The sequence below is a fragment of the Macrosteles quadrilineatus genome, unplaced genomic scaffold (assembly GCF_028750875.1).
Source record: "Macrosteles quadrilineatus isolate MER2022 unplaced genomic scaffold, UCM_ALF_1.0 Scaffold_2__2_contigs__length_208266976, whole genome shotgun sequence".
Classification (NCBI taxonomy): domain Eukaryota; kingdom Metazoa; phylum Arthropoda; class Insecta; order Hemiptera; family Cicadellidae; genus Macrosteles; species Macrosteles quadrilineatus.
The window spans coordinates 88,313,059-88,336,554 of record NW_026542595.1 but is presented as its reverse complement, the minus strand read 5'-3'; the positions used below and the strand labels follow the sequence as shown (position 1 = coordinate 88,336,554).

The following is a 23,496-nucleotide window of genomic DNA, read 5'->3' as shown; positions in this document are numbered from 1 at the left end:
CGTTTCTCAAATGTTCAGCCACAGACTTTTCCACCTCACATTCCGCGTTTTCCGTTTCACCAGAACAATCAGCAATTTCCAAGGTCACATCAACCACCTCAACGTTTTGTATCAAACCGCGAGTCGCCGTCGACATTCCAAACTCAGGGAAACTCCAAAGGGGAGCACCGTTAGGCACCGCAGCGCTTCCCCTTGTTCAGTCTGTATGTCAGGTGCCCAAAAGGCAAAATTTGGTCAACAAACTTAAGGGTTCCCCAAGCATTCCGCCAAACGAGCTTTGTTACGTCACCCTAAATTTTAGGGGAATTGTTAAGGAAGCCCTTATAGATACCGGATCTTCGTTTTGTTTGTTGTCATCTGAAACTTATCAGCTCCTAAAGCGACATACCAGCGCAGTCGTCAGTAAACACCCGACAACGTTTTCAGCAATATCCGCAGCCGGCGAACCCATAAATTTCAGATTTGCAGCAAAGATTCATTTCAAAATAAAACACCTTTCTTGGACGTATCAATTTTTTGTCACTGATAAATTACCAGTTCCCATTTTGATAGGGTCTGATTTCTTAACAAAAACCAAGGCAATAATCAACATGTGCACTCACTCTCTTAGTTTTCCGTATGGATCACCTGGATCCCCGACAGCCTTTTCACTCATTTGCACTCCAATCGCCGAGCAGAAAGAACTTTCCTTCAATATGGGGGAAAATTTAAATCCCCAACAACGCCAAGTTGTCTCTCAGTTGCTTTCAGAATTCCCTGAGACCATCACTAGCAAGTTAGGGCGAACAAACCTCTTAAAGTATCATATCCGCATCAAGGAAACCAAAGTTGTGCGAAACAAACCGTATCAGTACGCCCCTCCCAAGCTTCAACTTATGCGGCAACACATCGACGAACTGCTACAAAAAGGAGTTATTAGACCCTCCACGTCGCAATTCGCCTCCGCCGCCTTTCTAGTTCCCAAAAAGGGTGGGAAAACTCGCATGGTTGTCGACTACAGAAATTTGAATTCCATTTTGGAACTTGACGCCACGCCAATGCCCACCATAGAAAGCGCCTTTCAGCATTTAGGCCAAGCTCGTTGGTTCACACTCCTTGATTTGAACTCGGCATACAACCAAATTCCCCTGGCCGAGGAGTCCAAGCAATTCACGTCTTTTGTTGTTCCTTGGGCTCAATATGAGTTCAATTTTCTCCCTTTTGGACTCGCGTCAGGTAGTATGGTTCTCACCTCTTTTATCGACAAAATTTTCGGCGACATAAAATTCAATTACATTTACAATTTTTTTGATGACTTGTGCGTTTACAGCGACACAACCTTTGAAGATCACATCGAAAAGGTCAAATCGGTAATTCAACGTCTCCGCGACTCAGGACTCACTGTCAATCCGGAAAAAATTACGGTCGCGTCAAACAGAGTTCAGTTTCTTGGTCATGTCTTCTCAAATCACACCATTTCAATCCATCCTGATAGGACACGTCCCATAGATGAATTCCCTACCCCCAAAAACATCAAGCAGTTGTCCCGCTTCCTTGGAATGACAGCATTTTATGCCCGTTTCATGAAGGACTATGCCACAATTACCATACCATTAAATCACCTAAAGAAAAAGGGAGTCCCCTTCATTTTCGGTCCCGACCAGGTCACAGCGTTTGAAACCTTAAAGAAGGCTTTGGTCTCCTCCACTATTCTCCGTATGCCCGATTTCAGTAAACAATTCGTCGTGCACACCGATGCCTCTGGTTCCTCAATTGGAGCTGTCCTTCTCCAACCTCATGGTGATCAGTTGTTCCCAGTTTCCTATGCATCCCGCGCTCTCAATAAACATGAACTCAACTACTCCACGCTTCAACTTGAATGTCTTGCAATAGTTTTCGCCTTGCAAAAGTATCATCAGTATCTGGAACACCGAGAGTTCGAGCTTCACTCGGACTGCTCAGCCCTCACTTGGCTTCTAAACCACCCTCGTCAAATTGGCAAAATTGCACGCTGGATCTCCTTCATCAACTCCTTCAAATTCAAAATCTATCACATTCGAGGAAAAGACAACGTGATCGCAGATTGTCTCTCCCGGCTTTTTGAGAACACCGAGCCAACAGAAACAACTCCTCCCATTGAACAACCGCCTGTTTTATCTCTTTTTTCCCTACCTGAGGTTTTCAAGGATATCAGCAGCCATCAAATCGATGATCCCGACCTCAGGAAAATCATTAGGTCAGCCAACAAGCCCCCAAATTACTCCGTAGAAAACCATACCCTTCTTTACCGGCTCCCAAATCAAACCAAGGCCAGAGTAGTCGTTCCCCGGAAACTTTTCGACCTTTTGTTTGCCTACTACCACGAGTCTCCCACTTCAGCCCATTTAGGCATCAGCAAGACCCTTGCCCGCATCGAACCCTTTTTCTGGGCACCAGACCTCAAAACCTTCATCGCTGATAAAGTTCGAGCTTGTGTCAAATGCCAAAGGTGCAAACAGGCACCAAACACAAAGGTGGGGAAACTCTCTTCTGAAATAGTAACTCAACCGTGGGAGAAAATATTCATCGACCATATTGGCCCTCTCCCTCTCTCTCTTAATCGAAACCAGTACATCCTAACCGTAGTTGATTCCTTTTCCAAGTTTTGCCTCATGATCCCTGTCAGGAATACCAAGGCCGAAACCACCGCATCAGTGCTAACCAAGCAAGTTTTCTCAATCTTTGGTCCTCCAAAATTTCTAGTTTCCGACAACGTCTCCTCCTTCAAGTCAGTAACAGTCAAAAACCTTTGCATGGGACTAGGCATTCAACACATCTACACCAGTCCCTATTACCCCAACCCTTCCCACGCCGAAAGAGTAAACAAGCAGATAAAGATCGCGATCAGAATTTTTCACCACGAACACCAGAAACGATGGGATCAGGAGCTACATTGGTTTCAGATGGCATTTAATTCCGTACGGCATGACTCCACCAAAATTTCCCCAGCTCGTTTGTTCCTCGGAAGAAATATTTCACACCCCTTAGAACTCCATTGGAATATGGACAGGCTAATCGACGATCAGGCTTCCCCACAATCTTCCAATGAAGAGTGGAGAAGAGCCGTCGAGAACCTCACAAAGGCTAGGCAGCTCAGGCAACAAAAATATGATCTGGACAGATTACCCAACCCTTACAAGATAGGCGACTGGGTAATGTTCAGAGAACACCACCTCAGTAGGGCCGCCGACGCCATCAATCAGAAATTACTCCCTGTCTGGTCCAAACCATGTGTAATTGAAGCTTTCTCTTCTCCCGTCACAGCACGTTTGATCAATCCCTCAACCGGAAAATTTGTTAGGAACGCACATGTGTCACATCTAAAACGATTTTTTCAGCCACAATTTTAGAAAAAAAAAAACAAGATCAATCTCTTTACCCAGATCAGAACACTCTGCTAAGGTGATATTAGGTTAAGTCTTCTCAATCTGTCGCTGTCCCCGCCAACGCCCGGGGGAAAGTGAGTCTCGGGGTATCCTTCCTTAGGATGGGCTGCCCTACACGTCTTCCTCCGTGCGTTGTCGACCAAATCTTTCACCCCTCTCTCTTCGTCTCTCGCACCCTCACTGAGTTCAGTAAAGAATTTTTTTTGATTGAATCACCTTTTTGTGATTACTTTCCACGGGAGATTTAATTTTATTTTTTATTTTGCTTAATTTTACCCCCGTAGGAAAGGGCTCAGTGATGGCACCTTCTGTGGCGACCTAGCTAGTCGAGTGTTTAGAGACAAACTCTCTTTCTATTCTTTCCTTTACCTCCCTTATTTTCTTTTCATACTTCTTAGCTTAATTAGTCACTAAGGTAGAGGTAGTTAGATTTAGGGAAAAATAGTTACCAGTTTAGTTAAGAAATTCAGTACTTTTATTTTTACACAAAAAACAAATGAACCGGAAACCTTGCCTCTCAAGGGAAATACTTGATAAGGAAACAACCTCCAGAATCCCAAGAATACCAATCCCCACCTTTTTCTAGCGCTTACCGACGCGCAATGTTCTGCACGCGCAATTTAGTGCACGCACCTATTCTGCATGCGTAATTTTCAGCATGCGAAATGTTAAAAAAAAAAAAAAATTTCAACAAGAACAGTTTACTATCCTTCCAAACCCCTTCAACTCACAGACCCCAAAACGGTATCCGCGAGTTCCATCAGTCTGGTTTTGAGTAGCTCGGCCCCAACGAACCCATGGTTCACCTTTTGAGTCCGAGCCAACCCGTCAGTGATCGGACCTCCACCTTGCGACCAACCCTTCTTCATTTCCACAACGACAGTCACCTTGAACAAGTTTTTTTTTATGATCATCTGCGATCTGATTAAATATTCATTTCCCCCAGCAGTATTTAATAGAAACCAGACAACTGCACAATCAAAGCAACCAAAAAATAATAAATAAATCAAATGAAAAAGCAAAACTCAATTAACAACTCTACAATTTTCCCGCATACCAATCAATCATGAAATATCGTGCACATCTGTTTTGGACCACAAGAGACATTTACCTTCTACATCCCCCATCATCAGTCAGCGATGCTCCGGCCTTGTCCGCATGAGTCATCAGCCAGCACACCTTGGGCGCAGCCAGCGATGCTCCGGCCTTGTCCGCATGAGTCATCAGCCAACACACCTTGGGCGCAGCCTACGATGCTCCGGCCTGGTCCGCATGAGTCATCAGCACACAACATCTCTTTGCCTACACTCAGCCTGCTGCCTCAACACTTAGCCCATACCATCAGCACCTCTCAAGACCTGCATCACCAGAAGACACACCAGCTGATCTCAAATTCCCCCACAGTGCACCAGCAATGCCTTAAGAAGAAAACCTAATTAAAAAAAAAAAAAAATCTTTTGTGCGTGCAGTTGTCCGTCCCTTTTTATTTCACAACAGAAAGCAATTCAATTCCAATTTTTGCCAGGTTAGGGAAACAAACTGTCGTCCCCACAATGCCTTCCTCTTTTCGCAGGGGGGGTGGATCCCGCTCTCTGCCGTGGTTGGTTCGGGAAAGTCCGGTGGTCCGAGGTGCCTATTACAGCCAGGCTGGTCAGAACCTTCCACATCTGGAAGCAAACCGAACGACAAACCTCCCCACAAAAAAAAAAAAACACAGCAAACCAAACCCTTTCACCAACCTTCAAAAAACTGTTTTGTTCTTTTCTTTTCTTTCGTCGTAAGGGGGGTGGTTGTGACGCATAGCGGCACGCTATATTTTTTATAGTGTGTGCAGTTCGCGAAGCCGGGCTGCATGTTCATCTCGTTGCCTACCGCGACTGCATCAATGCTCTATCCCCACCTTTCCTAGTCTTGTCCTCCTTCTTCGACAACCGGCTTCTACACAGGAAACCTCTCCGTAAAATCCAGGACTTCTCTTCGATGTTTGGGATAAGTTATCATAGTTAGTTAATATGTAGAAATTAAGTAGGGAAAATGTCTGGCTAAGTCAGGTAACTAGCGGGGAGCCCTTCTGGCTCACCCGACTATGGAAATGTAGGAATTGACAACTTAGCCGGTTGGTGGCACTCTGCCACCAACCTTTCGAAACATGAATACTAATCCACATGTTCCCAGAATGTAACTTAATAGTTTAAATCAATTCATACTTATTTCTCATTCAGTATTCAATTACATATCACTCATTTGCTCATCAATAATTAGTAAGTAATTACCCAAGTTCAGTTCGTAGTGGAAGGATAGGTTTATATTTAAATAGTTAGTTCCATTAGTTCAAATCAAAGCTGGCTAGGCAAGTGTTCTGATTTGGGTAAAAGGTCTCCGTCCCTCTGGTCCCCAGCAATCTTCCTAATTGTATTGGTAGCAGATTCAGCACGCTGAAATTAAGCTGGGTCCAGACACACCTTTTCCTAACCTATTAGCATTACCCTGTTTATTCCCTTCTGATTACCCGAATTTCCCTCCTCCATCCCATACCTTAACCCCGCACCCCCTCACCAAACGGCCCCCCGCTACAGTACAGCTCCGAAAGAATATGTACGCCACAGGCACTGTTCCGTAAGAGTGCTTTCCCATGTAGCACAGATGGTTGGGCCAACGTTGGCCAACTGTGGGACAGTTGGTCGATGGTTGGTTGGAGCTTCCACAACCAACCAACCGTTGTCCAACTGTATATCTCGTAGTTGGGCCAACCAATATTTACAACTGTGGACCAACATTGGTTCATTGTTAATGAAATACATTAATATGCATTGCTGGGTATCATACATCAAGCCAACCGTTGTCCAACCGTTTTTCACTCCGTTGGACCAACAAAAGATACTTTTGTTGGACCAACAATGGTCCATAGTTGAGTTTACACGACTTTCATTCTCTGGGTCTAGCTTTCACAACATAATTATAATAAAATATCTGGTTTTACAATACCTTTATCAGTTCCAAAAGTTTCCAAAAGTTTTTGGAACTGATAAAGGTATTGTAAAACCAGATATTTTATATATTACAGTTCCGGCGCTACAACAATGAATTTTAATAATTTTAATAATGCAAATATTTTTTAAATTAATATTCTTTAACTTATTTGCAACAATTTAAGGGGAAAGAGTAATTAATCATATAACAGGCAATTATAATAGCATTAACAATCTAACGGTAATTAATTAATCATTCAAATACCAGTATCCTCTCTAACTCCAAAAAAAAAAACTACTTATGATGCCTTAACAGATTAACAGAATCATATTATACTGTGTAGTATCAAAAATGTTTGAAGTATTGCGACCATTGCAACTGTCGGCTACTCTTTCACCACTTGAAAACTCTCTATATCAGCAATCACAGATAGCTCAGTGGTAAAGTAAGAGGCTCATAAGTCGAAGGACCCGGGTTCGAGACCCGTCTGGGCCAAAAAAATTTTGTTCTAGTTTTTTTTCAAAATTTGTTTTTATGAACTATTTAATCAATTTACTCAACTAATAATTATGCTTTTCGTACTAAATCTTTATTATTTTGTGTGAAATAAAACGGCTGGACAATGGTTGGCTGGAAAACAGTTTAAAGAGGTGACATTTCTACCGTTGGCCAACTGTGTGGCTCCACAATTTACCAACGTTGGCCCAACCTGTGCTACATGGGTTTTGAAGCAGTGCCACTTGGAAGTAGAAGAGTAGCCTTGAATAGGCTAATCAGATTTCAATATCTCTTCAGTAACACAAGTTCCAGGATTCCGAACGGTTAGCACTGTGCGAAAATTCCTATCGCACCTGGTACAGGGTCTTTCTCTTGGCGTTGTAGTACATGATGGCAAGAGGGTGGTGTTGGTCTTTGCCATAGAAAACAGCACTAGTGCAGACCACGGCCACCTTTAACTTGCTGGACACAGTGTGTTAACCATTGAAGGTTTTCTTTGTACCTTACCTCTATATGCACTAGCCACTAGCCCAGGGAATAAATCAGTATGCGTAATCTTTAATCTATGCTCATAAGTCCTCTGTGTATTATTTTATTATTATTATTTGTTGTCATGAGAGCCGAAGCCCCCTGACTGCTTACCCGGTACCTATCCTTCAGGACATACCCGGGCCCCATGATGTAGGCCGAAGCTTACGCATCAACCTTTAGCACATCATGGGCGGATGACTTAAGGTCATCAGGCTCGCCGGCTGCCGAAGCAGACCCTTCGGAAAGAGGGTTGCCCCTCAATCCTAACCAGGGATTCCGGCTGCTTGTTTAAGCGTCACTCCACCTGGGTTCCACTAGGTCGGAACCTAGAGGTCCATAGTAGAGCGCCCCGACGCATTTAGTGCAAGCAACACTCGGGACCTATCTCATCCCTGACAGGCAGAACCCGCCATCAATAGCCAGGAGGAAGGGGACCATCAGCACGCTGACGGGGGGAACCCCAACCTCCCATTTCCACCGCTGCCCGATCGAGGCCTTACCCATTGCTGGGAAACCAGAGATAACCAGAGCGATAGATCCCCAGATACCCCTGGCGGGCTCGGACCCAGCACCCGATCTACTTCGTTTGCCCGTCAGACCCAACATCACTGCCAGGCCATCAGGGTTTCCCAAAAGGAGGCAGGTATAGAAGTGGGACCCACCCGGATGAACCTATCCACCAGAGGTGGCGACACCCTTGACTCAATTGAGGTTCCGGGAAGAACCCCCCACACTCAAGATAACCATACCGTCCGTGCTCAGAGACAGGGATAGGTTTGCATAAGTACCTACAAACCGTTGCCCTCACACTGCGGAAAGTTACGTTGCCCTTGAGTGTCCCCGTGAGCTGCGGGTACTTGCCCGTTTTCACCTCCAGGAAAGGTTACTTCCAAAGTCGAGGATTTGCCCACTGAATGCTGGTCGCACACAACAAGCAGGCCGAAGCCCAAAGAACCACAGACACAGGTAGGTTAGAGATTATGATGTACTTCCATCTCTCCTAGAGCTAAACACCCCTCCATCCTGGATAAAGGAATGTCACTGGGACCCGATGCCCAGTCGACCATGTCTGTGGCCAACTTGAAAATGCCGATACCAACACGGAGCATTTACCTCCCCTCTGGGGGCTAGGTATTTCACCTCCCAGGACGAGGCTACTTCCAAAGTCGAGGATATGCCTCACAAAATGTCAGTCGAACACAACAGGTAGGACTCAGTCACAACCACAGTTACAGGTAGATGATGAGAGGCGGAATTAACGGCGTCACTGAGAGCTAAACACCCCCCCCCCCACCCTGAATGGAGGGAATGTCACTGGAGGCTCCCCCTAAGGGGCTGGCGCTTACCAGTCGTCCATAACTGTGGTCTACCTGAAGTGCCGGGTCTGACACCGGGCAGTTACCTCCCCTCTGGGAGAGCTAGGGTCCGCGTGGTCGCCCAGGCCACGAACCCACGCAAGCGTGAGCCCCCTGCGGTTCCTCTGTGTATTGCAGTTGTAAAAAATAGAGGTTTAACATCCACGGCTAGCATAATCTTGAACCATTTACTTCTTCCTTCAGTGCCATTTATATCTCGCCAGAGGTTGTCCGGTGTCCGTCCGGTGTCGGTGTCGTCTGTAAAATTGTCTTTGTCTAGTTAGTAGTCAACTTGTCAATAATTAATTGTCATCCTTATTCCTTAGGGACGGACGGGCCTTGGTTTGTTTTGTTTGTGTCTGTCTAGTAGTCTCGTGCTCGTAATTCGTAATCTGCATCTGGATGGTTATGATTATCCTTTAGATTCAGATAAAGGGATGAAGGCTCTGTCGTAGCTCGTAGTTGTGCAAGTGAGTGAATTTGAATTTTGTTCTTGTAGCTTACATCTTGACTAAATATTACCTCATTGGTGCTGTACGGTACGGTAGCGGTAGGCTGCTACTATTTCCGGCTTTCAGGTACCGGTACCAAAAACGCGAAGAACAAAGATTGGGTACAGTTTCTTAACTGGGCTATGCTAATATTGATTGAAACTATCGAGGGTAGCCTACAGTTTCTTAACTGGGCTATATCATAGATAAAACGTTGGTTAGTCTATGGCTATATGCTAATATTGATTGAAACTATCAATATTAACCAAGTTCGTTCGCTACGCTCACTCACCTTTAAGTTGGAGCTCGTTCGCTGCGCTCACTTGCCATCAGGTTAGCTCGTTCGCTACGCTAACTCGCCTCCAGGTTGAAGTTCGTTCGCTACGCTCATTCACCTTTTGGTTGCAAATTAGCTGTTGTTGTCATAAATTTAAAAAAAATAATAGTGCTGCACCCTGTTGGTAATCCTTGTAACTTTAATGCTATTGAACATCATAGAACATAACCAAATTGTTTAATTGAAACAGCTGTTAAGAAATTCTTTTTAAATGTGAAAAATCATAAGGTTAACATGGGAAACTCCAGAGCCACTGGGGCGGAGCCCGAAAGCCTGATCAGAATAAAAACTACTTAGTTTTCCTATTTAATGCCCAAAGAATCGGTGTACCGAATTTCAGCCTCGTAGGTAAATGGGAAGTGGGAGAATTAGTGATGAGTGAGTGAGTGAGACAGTGAGGGCTTTGCCTTTTATAGGCTACCTATACTAGCTGTACCCGCGGGCTTTGCCCCGCTTTACTTCATTAGTGAGCTCGTTCGCATGGCTTAATCACAACCTGGTTGAAGTTCGTTCGCTACGCTCACTCACCTTTAAGTTGGAGCTCGTTCGCTGCGCTCACTTGCCTTCGGGTTAGCTCGTTCGCTACGCTAACTCGCCTCCAGGTTGAAGTTCGTTCGCTACGCTCATTCACCTTTTGGTTGCAAATTAGCTGTTGTTGTCATAAATTAAAAAAAAATAATAGTACTGCACCCTGTTGGTAATCCTTGTAACTTTAATGCTATTGCACATCATAGAACAGAACCAACTTGTTTAATTGAAACAGCTGTTAAGATGCATTAATTCCATTTAAATATGAGTACTCATAAGGTTAACATGGGAAATTCCAGAGCCACTGGGGCAGAGCCCGAGAGTCCGATCAGAATAAAAACAACTTAGTTTTCCTATTTAATGCCTAAAGAATCAGTGTACCAAATTTCAGCCGCCTAGGTAAATTGGAAGTGGGAGAATTAGTGATGAGTGAGTGAGTGAGTGAGTCAGTTAGTCAGTCAGTCAGTGAGGGCTTTGCCTTTTATATATATAGATTTAGGCCTATTTAAAAATATAGATTATTAATCAATATTTTCAATTCGATAGTTTCAATCAATATTAGCATAGCCCAGTTAAGAAACTGTACCCCAAAGGGGTTACTGCAGGATCATACTCTTGCAAAGGTATGTAAGAATTAAGAAACTTGTCAACAGAAACGAAACAGAGATGCAGTCTATACTTTGGATTTAGTAAATAAGAGTTTGTCGGGTACATTTTCTTAACTGGGCTACGCTAATATTGATTGAAACTATCAAATTGAAAATATTGATTAAGTTAATAGACTTAATCGATATTTTAAAATATAACTTATCTAGGTCTATTATAAAATTAAACTATCACAACCCTACCAACCAAACCAAACTTGCGGATGGTTAAAAAATCGCATGAAGGTTTACTAATTTAATCAATAGTTTCAATCATTATTAGCGTAGCCCAGTTAAGAAACTGTTTGTTGATAGCACAAGCACATCCTTCTAATGAATTTCTAATGTCTAGCCTACTTCGATAAGAATCACTTGTACCATCTTTATTACTTTATAAGACTGCTTCCGGGTACAGGTACAGTTTCTTAACTGATTTACACTAATATTGATTGAAACTATCAATTTAACTACCGTAAAACGGGGTGACTTGATACCACTTTTGAAGTTTACACCATTGTATGTTTGTAACTAAGCACATTAGAACTAATATTTTTTTATAGCCTACTTATTACCTACAGTCTTAGCTTATACTAACTATTTACAAAGTAATATATTTTTACCATGGTTACTAGTAAAAGAAAAAATAATAAATATTGCCGGTTCAAGTCACCCCCGCAAGTGGGGTCACCAGCCTATAAGATTGCATGTGATTTCAATGTAATACAATATTAGGCTTATTTAAGGGGTGATTTGAGTCCATCTTTTTGTTCTGAATCTTTTGATATTTTTTACATATTTTTTGCATAATTATTACTGAAGCTATTAATCAAATTATAAACCAAAACGCGGGGTTTGTTGGTAAAACTATAAAAAAATCTGTAAAAAATAATATTGGACCAAAACACAGTATTACTTACCTTAACATAAACTAGAAGCGTGGTGTGTTCAAACAAAATAATAACCAAAATTTTAATTACTTATTTTACATTTTTTCTTCTTAGCGAAATGTTGCAATTTTACACGTCGCCGCAGTTATACTTCTTGAAAAAATGGTTTAAATTTAAAAAATGTTTCTTTCTCAAAAATTCAAGAACTGTCAGCTTTAAAGTAACTTAATTAAATTGTTCATTATCTACACTATTTACAGGGCTTCTTAAACACATTTATTCATTGATTTTGTCCTTTAGCCTCAATTTTTTCATCTCGGGGGACTGCGAACATTCACCTTGCGTTAATGGGTAATAGAGGTGTAATGGTTCTTTCATATCACATTTGTTATACCAGCATACATCTGGATTGGTAGGCCATTTAAAATGGTTTGGGCCACTCATTGACATTGAAGTTATTTTGTAGTCCTCCCCAGAAACTAAAATTATTGTAAGAAGGGCATCTATCAAAAGTACAGCCAATGTGGTATCAAGTCACCCCGACGACATGAAAATTATGTTTGAGTTTTGATAAGACGAGGTTTATGACAATCCTATAATTAGGCAAGCATGTTTCTTTAAAACCTTTTTTCTCAGCTTGTGTGCATCGCAGGGAAAATCTATGCATACCGTTAGAAAGATATTTGCCCGTAGATGTGCAGAAACCATGTATAAAATAAAATAGGCTCAAAAATAAGCACAAAACTTAATTGAAAATTAAAAAAAAATGAATATGGGCCTTATGGGTTGCCATGTTGGTGACGAAATATAAAAAGAAAATCTAAACACATTGACGAAATCCCAATCATTACATGTTTTACTTACAGTGTGGGGTGTAAATAAAGATTTCTGTACATCACATGTTTTTGGTCGAGTATTCAACCACTGGACGACCACTAGTTATCATTATTCCATTCCATTTCTTTAAATCCATGTTAAAACCCCACACTATACTGGATTTGGAATAATCCCTTCTATCCTGCATACCAACTTTCTTGGTCATAACAAATTAAAATTACAACCTATTTCATTTTGGATTCACACACACTGAAATGCTTCACTACTGAGAAGGCTGGTCAACAGATAGGATATATCAATTCAGTATACTAACCTATGTTGGTGATAGGGGACAGTAAGACAGTTATTTTACAGTAGACTAGACCCAACTTTTATTCCAGGCCCCACTTTGTAGCCTTTATGGGCTGATTTGGCTTTATCCCAGAGCGCCCAATCTTAAGGAGTGTGAAATTCCTAAAATACTCTGTTTTACAATATTTTGTTTATTTATTTGTTGAAAAATACAGAAATTTAAATCAATAGTTTAACCTATAAATAGTGTCAAAGGTGGTTTACAGCTACTTTTAATTCTCAAAAATGTTCTGAGTGAGGGTACACGGATAAGGAGAGGGTCTGCCAAAGCTGCTTGCTTGCTGTCTTCCTTAAACCCTAAACTCTGACCTGATTCTAAAAGCTGAGATCTGTAAATTTTCTTTTGTTTTATTTGTACAGAGCAGAAAAGGAATCTTCAGGTGTGCAAAATTCCAACATTCCACGGGTTTGAACCATCAAAGAGTTAGAAACTTGACCAATATGAACTTGCTTATGTTGTTTTAGAGTGTGTCTGCATGGTGCCTTTTACTCTACAAGTGAACAACGTAGCCTTTTGTTGGAAAGATGGTGGTACTGAAATCACTTATGTCTGTTGGCCTTCTAACTACGAGGTATAGCAACACTCCATTCAAAGGGAACGTGAAAAGTGTAAGTCATAACATTACATCTATATCTATAATTAATTTAGGCAATGCGTGGGCCTTAAAATTTTACTTTTTAAGTGTTTTACTGTAAATCTATGTAATCAGAATTTAAATAACTAACAAAAGAACATCTCTCTCTTATTTTGCATCTTTGATTGCTTCTGGACCACAATTGAAAATTGCTTGGTTATTGTTCCAATCAATTAATTAGTCCCTAATGGACAATGAGTGTTAAACAACGTTTCAAGGCCGGCACTACACTATTTACATCTAGTAATCGACTATGACTGCATAACTAAGTGGCCCAAACTGAGTCTTATCACCACCACACGGTTTGCCTTTGTTTGTAAATGATGTTAACAGAGTTAGGTTATTCATAATGGTATGTAAGCACATTTTATTGTCTTTGACTTGCTGGTTTATTCTGATATAGATGGAAAGAATTCAACCTGATAAGCGTTCGCTACTCATGTATGATAATGATTATTATTAACCAATGACTCATACTGTAGTACGTTGCATTTACTACTAGTACATAGGTACAGTGTTTGTAATCAACTATCACTCTTATAATTTAAAGCAGTTTGGTAATTTTTTTTTTAATTTTTATCGTTGGATATTTAATTTACAAAAATATCCGTTAAGGAAGCATGTGTTCAGTTTAAAATAATGTCATACAACTATCACTCTTATAATTTAAAGCAGTTTGGTAATTTTTTTTTTAATTTTTATCGTTGGATATTTAATTTACAAAAATATCCGTTAAGGAAGCATGTGTTCAGTTTAAAATAATGTCATAACACTCAGTGCCGTATAGCCTCATTAACGGTGGGGCACACGGGAGGGACTAAGGCTAACATATCTTGTAGTGTCAGCGTTTGCCGCTAGAACTGCTAAGTTGAAAAAATTTAGATTAATTTTATTTTTTATTTTTAGTTATAAAATTAACTTTTTAATTATAAAATATTGTTTTAAAATTATAAAATTAATTTTTAAAATTAAACTGTCATAACATAACCTAACCAACCAGACTTGCTGATAATATAAAAACTAGCCTATATAAGATAAAAATCTAATTAATAATTTTTAATTAATTATAAAATTAATTTTAAAATTTAGTATTTTAAAATTAAACTGTCATAACCTAACCTAACCAACCAAACTTGCTGATATGAAAAATTTGTTGACAAAAAGTTAGAGCTGCCAGCGGGATTCGAACCCAGGACCTCCTGAACACCAATCCGAAACGCTACCAACTATGCCACGAACGCCGCTAAAATCAAATTGTTTTGTTACGGTAATCGTGTTGCCTCAAGAGAAGACATTAGCCACTAGAGATATGACGTCACTACACCTTTAGCCTAAGTCCCTCCCGTGTGCCCATTCCGCCTCATTAATATGTGTGATCATTTGTAAGTGGTTTGTTACTGGCTCTTAGCAAACTGACAAAGTGTGTAAGGATATTGAATTGAAATATCCTAGTCCATTAGAACTAAACCTTATAAACTTCAATTACCTCCTCCCCAAATTACAAACTCATCAAATTCCCCTTGCACCACCAATATGCCGGACATGTTCCTTTGACAGGACTGTTAATTAATAGCCCATACCGCCAATGACAACTAAGGGACCTTCAGTACAAAGTGGAATCCGAACCACAATTTTGACTTGTATTTTACGCATTGTTCTAATTATCAGGATAATACTGTGGATAGTCGTAGTACTCTACTTGTGCGATCCTTAATCCACACGAGGGAGTATCGCATCCACGGATCATGTCTATCACTTAACAATTAATATTGAATATTGAATCATACTGAGCATGATTTTTCTTACACAATAATTCCACAATGTCCACAATTTGTTCCACAATCCCCTAGCACAATTTGTCCACAATCCCCTACCATATGTTTAATTTAGGATAGTTATTGTGATCATTGGAATGGAATAAGAATCTCAAGGCCTCCGATGCTTAGTGTTGCAAAAGTGAGCTGATTGAAGCTTTACACAAATATACCTATATTGATATAGTTTCAGTACCTTCTTTGTCGTGGGAAACACATTTGAAATAAAAGGCAAAACTTCTAAGCTGCAAATATCACATTGTGGGGCAATATTCTTAATGATTGTAAGGTAATCAATACTAAGCGCTAAATTAGCAGGGAATACTCATAGTTTTTGGCTGGTTTGTTAAGGTAATGGCGAACAAGCCCACGACTAATCATCACAACAGGCATTACTCGAATCGTCAGTCGACTCTCGACTGATCGTTATTATTCACCATGCTGCCAGAGCACGACTACCTTTGGTATATGAAGCTTTGGTGTCAAGTTGAACATTTTGTAGTTAATTTGTTTTTTAGCACATTAAAAAATAAAAATTATTCTTACATTAAGAAAAACGGAAAGGGATGCCAGGTGCAATCTGATGTTGGCTGTCAATTTTACTAAAGGACCTCTATTCGATTGCCTCTATAAAAGGGTCAAAATCTAACTGTGACTGTGACATAACAATTTAATCACTAAATCGCACATAACCAAACAGAAGAACACTTTTTTTAAGAGTGCTAGGCTTATAAGTAAACCATGGGATTGCATCACAGCTGAAACAGCTTGTTGGGCACCCTCATTCACAGGTCCTCATTCTTTGTCAAATCCCAGGTTCTTAGTAAACCATGAGATCCTTTTGACTATGGTAACCTGTTCTTCCCTTTAATCTCCAGTCGATAGGCCAAGGAATCTCACACATAGACCTTGTTGGGCTGGGCACCTAAATATCACGCGGAAGGCTGTCTCCTCCTCTCCACATTTTCTACATAAGAAGCTTTTAACTTGAATTCCCATCTTGTGTAGATAACACTGTTCACTTGATCAGTCAGTTCTGGTCTGGTCTGAGTGAAGTTGGTGGGAGTTTGTATGTTAATGTAACACACCATTACAATGTGTGCCACAGACATGTGAGTGAGGCCCGACCAAACTCTGAAGACTTGGGTTGTTCGGCCTTGACCGATTTTTTAATTGCAGATCCTTGTTAGCCAATATTGACGTAACCGTGAAGATTTAAGGTCGACATTTCACCTGATGTGCGTTTTTTACTTACATCTTTTGTAAAACTAACCTCATGCAACAGCCAGGTGGTCGCTATTGTCAATTTGACCTATAATGTGTTATGAATTTTGTTTTTATAGTTGTTTAGAGAATAGGTACTTAAAAATTTATTTTTCTAAACATATCTGGTATCCACAGTTCAAAGTTCTCTTTTGACAACTCAGAAACAGAACTATTGTAGTAACTAATCTGACAATGCGTTCTTACCTCCATCTGCAGTCCCAAATCTCTGTCTTAGTAGTTTACATAATTTCAATCCAGCAGGCTTATATACTGTTTGGATAGTAGATAGAAGAGTCTAGTAATATTATATTGTCTCTGTGGTAGATCTTACAAGAAAACTACCTGGTGCCAGTGAGCGTTAGCAGTTAATGATAAACATGCGCCGCTAGTAACAAAGAGAGTGACAAAGAAAAAAGCACCTTGGAGAAATAATGAAATCATTGTGTTAACAAAAATGAAAAATAAATTAAGGAGGAAATTTTCAAGCTCGGGACAGAATGTCGACTGGATAGATTATAAAAAAGTTAGAAACAAACTGAATGGGGCTGTATGGAAAGCAAAAAGAAATTTTTTCTCAGAAAAACTGGCAGATTGTAAAGATACAAGAGCGTTTTGGAAATGCCTTAAACAGAGTGATATAGTAGCAGGAAAGGGCAGAAATAATTTACCAAATGATTTTAGGGTCGGTGAAATGAATGATTTTTTTGTAAAAATGGGATCATTTTTTGAAGCAGATGCAGATTTGATTAGATTATATAATGAAGATACACGTAATGTAAATAAATTCCAGTTAAGAAAAATATCAGTATCAGAAGTGAGGGAAGCTATTAATGAAATTACCTCTAGAGCTGTCGGTGTTGATGACATAAGTATTGCAATGATAAAAGCCGTCAGCCTCATGCCATTGATGCAATAACTCACCTTATGAATATGTCTCTTGTAAACAGTGAATTTCCACACGCGTGGAAGAAAAGTATGGTACATCCATTGCCCAAAAAACAGATTCCTTCAAACTTTAATGATTTAAGGCCAATATCGGTCTTGCCTGCTATGTCCAAAGTGCTCGAAAAATTAGTAATACGCCAAATAACCGAATTTTTAGATGCAGAGAATCTGCTTCCCAAACTGCAATCAGGGTTCAGAAAGAACCATAGCACCTGTACTGCATTGATGAATATGTTTGCAGACTTGTTTAGGGCGAGGAGCGAGGGCAGGTGTAGCTCTGTAGTCATGCTTGATTTTTCACAGGCCTTTGATTCCATAAGCCATGGTTTGCTCCTAGCAAAATTGAAACATTTTGGTTTTCATTGCAATGCGGTTGCTTGGTTTAGATCTTACCTGGAAAACAGACTGCAAGTTACCAGGGTGGGTACCGATATCTCACCTCCTCTAGAGAAATCAAGGGGAGTGCCTCAGGGGAGCTGTCTGGGGCCCATTTTGTTTACCCTGTACACTGCAGATCTGTCCAGATGTGTGAGTCACTGCAATGTGCATTCATATGCCGATGACTGCCAATTGCATTTCTCCTATGAGATTCAGGCTGCTGAGCAAGCTTTTGCAGGAGTGAACTCTGATCTGGTGAGAATAAGTGAGTGGTCACGCAAACATGGTTTGAAATTGAACTCTGAAAAATGCATGATTCTTCATATTGCTACACCCACTAATCTTCACAGAGTTGCAAATGGAGACATGCACGTTCAAATCGCAGGAAAACCTCTAATGGTGAGGGATACCGTCATGACCTTGGGTGTGGTACTTGACAGTGGCCTCACTTTCTCGGACCACATCACTTATGTTTCCCAGGTGGCTTTGGGAAGGCTGCGTGGTCTGTACCGGTACAAAAACATCCTACCAGAGACAGCCAAGCTGCAGCTGGTACAGTCACTAGTGTTGTCAGTGCTCCATTACTGTTTTCCTGCATACGGCAACAGCATCTCAAGGGAAGAGATGTCCCGATTGCAAAAAGTGCAGAACTCCGCCATTCGTTTCGTTTACGGTATCCGTAAGCGTGAACGCGTATCCCCTTTTCGGGATGCTGCAGGGTTGCTGTCAATGGGTGCCGTGTGCAGGGAGCAGACTTGTAGCCTCATCCACCGGGTCTTGGTTCAGCAAGAGCCTAAGTACTTGGTGGAGAGGCTTGTGGCACGTGGGGAGGTGACTCAACGTGTGACCCGGCAGAACGCCTTGCTCCACATTCCAAAAGTAAGACTAGAAGTGGGTAGAAAAGGGTTTTCTTACTTTAGCCCAAAGATATATAATGATCTCCCCTTGGACCTAAAACAGCTGGGGGTCCTGGCTTTCAAAAGAAAAGTAAAGAAGATGTAAAGTATTGTATATAGCTTATAATTTTGTTTTGTCATACACATTGTTTTTGTATCCTAATTTTTGTATATTTTTAAGTTAGTTATATTGACATGAGTTACTTTGTAAAACAGTTCTTGTACTGAAAGACGCTTGCAAATAAAGGCATTTTTATTTATTTATTTATTATTTATTAATCGTGTTATTGTGGTTGCAAAGGAAAAATTTCCATTGTTAAGTATATTACCAGAATTCTATGTTTTTAGTAGTTCGAATGTGCAAAATATACCAACAAATATAACACATATTGGTGACTGGTATCAAATGATAAAACTATCACCAGCATCTTTGCCTCATTTTGTCAATATTTGTTTGATTCACATTGAGCATTACTTGTAACATCAGTATTTGAATAGTAACTCTAGTCTGGTATTTTCTGCAGAGCAACCTTGCTTCTTTGAAAGTAATGAGTTATGAAATGGCTTCGATCGTAAAATATTGTAAGTAGGCCTACAGAGTACTGTACATTCATCAAGGGACAGATTGCTTGATTTTCCTTAATTGGTGTGTATAGTTTTCTATATAAAAAAGATATTCTATAACTGTAGGTTTTAGTTTATTATAGGCCTACATTTGTTTTAAGCATTTTAATCACTATAAATATAAAATATTTTTGTTTAGTTTTGTTTTTCTTTTTAATTTTAGCTTCACATAACTCAGAATAAAACATTTTAATTTATAAGTCCACCAAATATATTTAAAATCAATCAAATATGTTGAAAATCCCTGTCATAAAACCCTGAGAATAATGCACATATCTTGTATTATTGACAGAACTATACATTCCATCCTATGTTATAGCGTATAGTGGTTTAAATTACCTTGTTCTGTCCAAAACGATCCTATGTAGTTCGTAGTGACTACAGCTGTTTCGTGCTGCAGGAGCACATCATCAGGTCGTGAGAATGTCAAGCAGTCATTAGATATTCCTCATGATGGAGTTTGTCAAAAGTTTATAGTTAGTAAATAAATAACATAGACACGACATAAAAACACAAAAACACGAAACTGAACATTTAACACTGGTTGACCAGGCGGTAACGAAACACGTGATACGGCACCGGTTGAGGGCTATGTTATAGCCTAGTTGTCGCAGGTTTTAAAATCAAAACAAACTTAGTTGAAGTGAACTACCGTCAAATTGCGCTGATATAAATTACTGATATTGCGGACTTGAATATGCAGACTACTTTAAACAAGTCTGATTGATAGGACGACATATTGTAAGCTATCATCCTTTATGCCACGTCAACTATCTCAGTAACTAAAAAGGTAGAAAACATAATATTTTAGACACTAGTCCAATATGTGACTGGCTCATCAAACAATGAAATAAAATATTATTTATTGTATTTTAAATTTTTACAAGTTATCGACAATGTCACGATACAGCTAAAATGTTTTCTTTTAATAAGAAATTGGCTACAGCTGGTTCATGTAGAAGGAATGTATACTTTGCCAAAGGTATATGACTGTATTGGCTATTAATCAACAGTCCCGTCTAAGGAACATATCAGCCTTAGTCAGTAAAAAGACCACAAGATCTCAAACTAGACAAGTCAGTAACTTTTGGATTATTCTAAACCAAATACCCCTTTTCTTGATAATTGGACTTTGAATAAAAGGTCCTAATAAATACATAGGCAGCTGGCCATATTCAGTAAAGCTGGGTTTTCCTAGGCGCGGAAGCAGAGCGCGGAGAGAGGAACGCGGAGAGCGGACTCCTCTTGTCTTAGGTAATTTAAGGTTACTGTTTTCCTAGAAGCGGAGTGGAATGTCATATTAATCGCTTTTCCGCTCTCGGCGCTCCTCTTCCGCGTCTAGGAAAACCCGGTTTAACAAAGCTTCTAAAGATAACTAACTGTATCTACACTAATATTAATTTTTTTTTTATTCTTATAGGGTGTTTTTTTAAAAACTTGCATCTTTTTTTATGTAAAAACCGCAATAGATAGAAAAATGCAGTTTGCGGGAATCATCTATTGACGTAGGGGGCCCAATTGTTTTGTTGTGAACGTTACATTCACATTCCCCCCTTTCCCCCCGGCCACCAACTTATTTTTTTTTAAATATGCAAGGGCGTTGCATATGCCCTTGTGATATATCAAATGAAAGAGCATGAAAAAATAAAATGTTTAGTGAAAAAAATTTTAAAATTGGCTCATAAATGTGTGAGATATCCCCCCCCCCTTCACCGGAACTTATATTTTTTTTTAATAGCAAGGTACCCCTTGTGACATATCAAATGAAAGAGCATGAAAAAAGAAAATATTTGGTGAAAAAAATTGAAAATTGGCTCATGAATTTGTGAGATAATCCCCCCCTTTCCCCCTACCGATAACTTTTTTTTTAAATAGCAAGGTACCCCTTGTGACATATCAAATGAAAAATGAATTTCACCAAACATTTTATTTTTTCATGCTCTTTCATTTGATATGTCACAAGGGGTACCTTGCTATTAAAAAAAAGTAATGGGTAGGGGGAAAGGGGGGGGGATTATCTCACAAATTCATGAGCCGATTTTCCATTTTTTTCACCAAACATTTTCTTTTTTCATGCTCTTTTATTTGATACTAGCTGTTTTACCCGTGCTTTGCAACGGGAAGAGGACACAAAATAGAAACATTTTAATCTTTTGCATATCTTTTGCACATCTGTTGCATATAATAGTTACACATCCGCCAACGCTTTTAGAAACAAAATTCTACTTTTATAGCCTTAATACAAACGTTTAAGTTTTATGACTTTTAAATCTGGTAAGTAGTGGATACCGCCATTTTGGTTTTGATTAATTTTAAATCTTGTGTAGGCTGATATGAGAAAAACTTACCAAATCTTCGAATAAAACATTGACATAGCCTACATAAAAAAACACCCTGTATAATTTGTCTAGGCTATTTTTTTAATATTTAGGCAGAGAAGTATTTTATATCGTACATCTAACTTTATTCAAACAACCAAATCAGGCCAAATAGTTGATAACTTACTCAACAAAACAGCTAATTGTTTATATAGCAAAATGAGCTGTAAACAATGTGACTCATATGAGGTGATGTTGCAGAGTGCTGGTGTGGTGATGATGTCACAGATAAGGGCTCTATCTCGCCAGGCTTTGTCAAAGTCTCTGGAGCTAGTGACAGTTGACTCTGTCAAGGTGACTCATATGAGGTGATGTTGCAGAGTGCTGGTGTGGTGATGATGTCATAGATAAGGGCTCTATCTCGCCAGGCTTTGTCAAAGTCTCTGGAGCTAGTGACAGTTGACTCTGTCAAGGTGACTCATCTGAGGTGATGTTGCAGAGTGCTGGTGTGGTGATGATGTCACAGATAAGGGCTCTATCTCGCCAGGCTTTGTCAAAGTCTCTGGAGCTAGTGACAGTTGACTCTGTCAAGGTGACTCATCTGAGGTGATGTTGCAGAGTGCTGGTGTGGTGATGATGTCACAGATAAGGGCTCTATCTCGCCAGGCTTTGTCAAAGTCTCTGGAGCTAGTGACAGTTGACTCTGTCAAGGTGACTCATCTGAGGTGATGTTGCAGAGTGCTGGTGTGGTGATGATGTCACAGATAAGGGCTCTATCTCGCCAGGCTTTGTCAAAAGTCTCTGGAGCTAGTGACAGTTGACTCTGTCAAGGTGACTCATTTGAGGTGATGTTGCAGAGTGCTGGTGTGGTGATGATGTCACAGATAAGGGCTCTATCTCGCCAGGCTTTGTCAAAGTCTCTGGAGCTAGTGACAGTTGACTCTGTCAAGGTGATTCATATGGTGATGTTGCAGAGTGCTGGTGTGGTGATAATGTCACAGATAAGGGCTCTATCTCGCCTGGCTTTGTCAAAGTCTCTGGAGCTAGTGACAGTTGACTCTGTCAAGGTGACTCATATGAGGTGATGTTGCAGAGTGCTGGTGTGGTGATGATGTCATAGATAAGGGCTCTATCTCGCCAGGCTTTGTCAAAGTCTCTGGAGCTAGTGACAGCTGACTCTGTCAAGGTGACTCATATGAGGTGATGTTGTAGGGTACTGGTGTGTTGATGATGTCACAGATATGGACTCTGTCTCGTCAGGCCTTGTCAAAGTCTCTGGAGCTAGTGACAGTTGACTCTGTAAAAGTGACTCATATGAGGTGATGTTGCAGAATGCTGGTGTGGTGATGATGTCACAGATAAGGGCTCTATCTCGCCAGGCTTTGTCAAAGTCTCTGGAGCTAGTGACAGCTGACTCTGTCAAAGTGACTCATATGGTGATGTTGCAGAATGCTGGTGTGGTGATGATGTCACAGATAAGGGCTCTATCTCGCCAGGCTTTGTCAAAGTCTCTGGAGCTAGTGACAGCTGACTCTGTCAAAGTGACTCATATGGTGATGTTGCAGAATGCTGGTGTGGTGATGATGTCACAGATAAGGGCTCTATCTCGCCAGGCTTTGTCAAAGTCTCTGGAGCTAGTGACAGCTGACTCTGTCAAAGTGACTCATATGGTGATGTTGCAGAATGCTGGTGTGGTGATGATGTCACAGATAAGGGCTCTATCTCGCCAGGCTTTGTCAAAGTCTCTGGAGCTAGTGACAGTTGACTCTGTCAAGGTGACTCATCTG

At 40.4% G+C, this 23,496-nt stretch overlaps 1 long non-coding RNA gene across 1 annotated transcript; it reads left to right on the top strand.

Moving 5' to 3' along the window:
• The first annotated feature begins 9,043 nt into the window (after positions 1-9,043).
• On the top strand, positions 9,044-22,071 carry LOC128986996 (uncharacterized). The gene is made up of 3 exons (XR_008490179.1): positions 9,044-9,228; positions 13,299-13,442; positions 21,971-22,071. It is a non-coding gene; the product is annotated as an uncharacterized LOC128986996 (long non-coding RNA).
• The last annotated feature ends 1,425 nt before the right edge of the window (positions 22,072-23,496 follow it).